The sequence below is a fragment of the Eschrichtius robustus genome, chromosome 12 (genome assembly GCF_028021215.1).
Source record: "Eschrichtius robustus isolate mEscRob2 chromosome 12, mEscRob2.pri, whole genome shotgun sequence".
NCBI lineage: Eukaryota > Metazoa > Chordata > Mammalia > Artiodactyla > Eschrichtiidae > Eschrichtius > Eschrichtius robustus.
This window is the reverse complement of record NC_090835.1, coordinates 53,979,879-53,983,522: the sequence shown is the minus strand read 5'-3', so window position 1 is coordinate 53,983,522 and position 3,644 is coordinate 53,979,879. Positions and strand designations below refer to the sequence as shown.

The 3,644-nt window shown below is 40.6% G+C and overlaps 1 non-coding gene across 1 annotated transcript; it reads left to right on the top strand.

The window, feature by feature from the left end:
* Window positions 1-1,951: 1,951 nt before the first annotated feature.
* On the top strand, window positions 1,952-2,056 carry LOC137774297 (U6 spliceosomal RNA). Its single transcript, XR_011075826.1, has one exon. It is a non-coding gene; the product is annotated as a U6 spliceosomal RNA (small nuclear RNA).
* The last annotated feature ends 1,588 nt before the right edge of the window (window positions 2,057-3,644 follow it).

Sequence of the window (3,644 nt, the reverse complement as noted above, 5' to 3'; positions counted from 1 at the left end):
GTACAGCAGACACTCGTGATTCCTGCTCACCCAGGAGGTGTCCTAGGGACCTGGCAATGAATGGGACTCCCTTTCCCTGGAGGAACGGCCCCACGGCCTTTCTAGGAAGCCTGAGGGATTAAAATGGAAAAGTGTTAAGGATGACTTGTGCATAACTCAGCCTTTCAGATTGGGATAAAAAACACCTAGCACATCTGACCACATGGAGGTCACAAACCTCTGCAAGAAACCAGAAGAGATTGTGGTACCCAGAAGCCCAGCCATGGATGAACTCCGGTGATTTAGGTCAGTATGTGTGTTGCAGATCCACTGGGCCTGCCCCTTGTTCCTGTCCCGGGAACAAGGGATCCCTGGCTCCCTTGTTCAAGAGGGGAGCCTTCCCAGACAGCTTGGGAACTTCTGTTGGGGGAGGCCAAGCCTCCCAAAGGAGTCTGAGCTGGCGGTCATCCTGGCATGCTTTTTGCTGCAGGCAAAGCATCTTTTCTGTGGGTTATTTTTGTCTCTGGCCTTGGCTTGTTTTTCCCAGTGCCGCTCCTTGGCTCGTAACATTTCTTCCCTGGTTTATTAAAAACTGAGATAAATCACCTAATAAATCTTAGCTAAGTTTTTTCCTCCAAATCTCCTTGACAACTGCCAAAGTCACAAAGTTGCATCTTTCCCACAGTGGGAGGCTAACAAAATAGCTGGTGTGCTCAGAGAAACATATAGATCAAGAAAACAAAGGGAAAATCTTTAGTTATGCAGAAGCCTCCCACTTCTGGTACTAAATTTACTCGCCTGGGTTTGATTTGAAGAGGCACAGCAGTACCTGAGCAGCTAGCAGGAGGCACCACGCCCATAAGCACAGGAAGCAGGCTTGCTTCCCTCTGCGCCCTGAAGAAGATGTGCATAGATTAACTGTCTTTCCTGGTTGATGGGATGGTTACTGGGTGCACTCCTAGCATTTAATTATTAAAGCTCTCCCTTCCCCCACACACACATACACAAACCTCTGCTCCTTCAATTTCTTAAAACCATTGAATCACAGAATTCTGGCATTTGAAAGGAATTCAGCCATCCTCTAATGTCTCCTCTTATCATCACAGAAGCACAGGATTCTAACTAAGAATATTAAAAGTTACCTATTCTGACGCCAACTCTCCGCATCAGATGTCTTATAATTATAATACACAAATCTCCTTGGCATCCCAAGAGCACTTTACACATACTTCCATTTGTACTTGGCGCATTCAATGTAACTATTTCCTTTTTAAAAGTTTAAACTTTTTTTTATTTTTTGAAAAGCAATGTGTTCACACAATTGGTAATTTGAAAGGTAAAAGAATATATAACCCTATCTTATAGACACCTAGTTCTCCTCCACAGAGGCTACTAATAACAATTCTTTCAGTATCCTTCCTGGGATATTCGATGTATATATACTTAGGTATGTTCTTTCCTTCCCTCCTTTTTTACACAAACGCTTTTACACTGGTCCGCGCCTGCACTTTAGCATATTTTGGAGATCTTTCTGTATCCAGCTTCAATCTTTTAGAGAGCTCTGTGACATTCCATTACAGGGAGGTACCAAAATCTAGGGACATTTTGGTTGCCTCCAATCTTTTGCATTACAAATAATGCTGCAATAAATAATCCTGTGCTTATGATATTTGGCACCATTATTTCCTTCGGATAGGCTCCCTGAAGTGGAATCGCTGGGTCCACAGATATGCACACTTGCAATTTTGATAAATATTGCCAAATGTCCTTTCCTAATTTCTGTTCTCACCAGTAGGTGATAGTACAGCTTTACCAACAGTATGTCGTGAAACTTTTTGACTGTTGCTGTAATTATATATTTACCTGTCTCTTCCCCCGGCTCCATTCCCTCATTAGAATGTGAGCCCATCAAGGTTCCTCAGAACCTAACATGTTACCTGGTACATGATAGATTCTCAACGAATATTTCTTAGAGCTCGCTTCAGCAGCACATGTACTAAAACTGGAAAGATGTCAAAACATAGCATGGCCCCCGCGCAAGGATGACACACAAATTCCTGAGGCGTTCCATCTTTTTAAAGAGTAGATCTTAAATGTTCTCGATACACCAAAAAATGGTAATAGGTGAGGTGATCATTTCTCAATATATACGTGTATCAAATCAGCACATTGTACACCTTAATTTACACAATGTTACATGTCAATTATATCTCAATAAAGCTGTGGGGGTAGGAAAATGAATCCCTCCCCAAAATAAATAAATATACATTTGAGAAGTACATAAATGGATGAATGAATGCATGAATGAATTATAGGGCTCTTTAAATCAGAATTAGAATGATGACCCTAATTTTCTCCACTTTGTGAGACTGGATATGCTGCATTTCATTTTATTTAAGTGCCATTCATTTGTACAAATGTACAAGTGATGGAGGCAAATTTGAAACCAGGACAATCTGTCCTCCTAATTCAGACTCTTAGCCAATAATGCTATACTGTTTCCGAATGTCACATTTCCCTCTGAGGACTGTGCGTCATGATACTGGGGTGTCAGAGCATAAGAATCCCATGGAAGAGACAGCTGATTGCCCCCATTCTTCCTTACTAATAGAACCCCAATTCTTTTTGGGGGTGACAGTATGCTCAGCTAGAAAGGCACTTTTACCAGCCTCCCTTAACCAATGAGATGCAAGCAGAAGTCACTAGAAGGTGTTTTCTGAGAAGGTCTTTAAAGGGAAATGACTTAGCTGGTGAGTACCCTCTCCCATCCTTCCTGCCTGAGATACTGACATAACTGCTGGTGCCCTGGCAGCTGTCTTGAGAGCTTATGAAAAAAAGGATCACACTATACTACTCAGCCATGAAGAAGAATGAAACAATGCCATTGCAGCAACACAGATGGACCTAGAGATTATCATACTAAGTGAATTAAGTCAGAAAGAGAAAGACAAATATCATATGATATCACTTATATGTGGAATGTAAAAAATGATACAAATGAACTTATTTACAAAACAGAAACAGACATAGAAAACAAACTTATGGTTTCCAAAGGGGAAAGGGGGGAGAGGGATAAATTAGGAGTTAAGGATTAGCAGATACAAGCTACTGTATACAAAATAGATAAACAACAAGGGCCCACTGTATAGCACAGGGAACTATGTTCAATATCTTGTAATAAACTATAACGGAAAAGAATATATACATGCATTTTTATATACATGCATAAATATATATATAACTGACTCACTTTGCTGTGCACCAGAAACTAACACAATGTTGTAAATCAACTATACTTCAATTTTTTTTAATTTAAATTTTTAATAAATAAATAAAATGCAAAAAAAGGGGATCAAACCATAAGAATAGACAGAGGGGATTTCTAGAAGCCTGAGTCTCTGTTCATGGAGCTACCACATCAGCCCTCAATTGCCCACCTCAGGACTTGTCTTTAGGTGAGAAAATAAAATCTTGAATAATTGTTTAAGCCACTACCTTCCAGGTCTCTATTAGTCATGGCCAAAAGCAATTCTTCTCTGATATAAGCCCTCTCTAACACTCACTTCCCTACTACACTTAGAGGACTCACTCTCACCCAGTCTCCTTGCTTAAGAAAAATCAGAGAACCATGCTGGCTGGCGTTACTCTGCCCTATGCCCTGATGT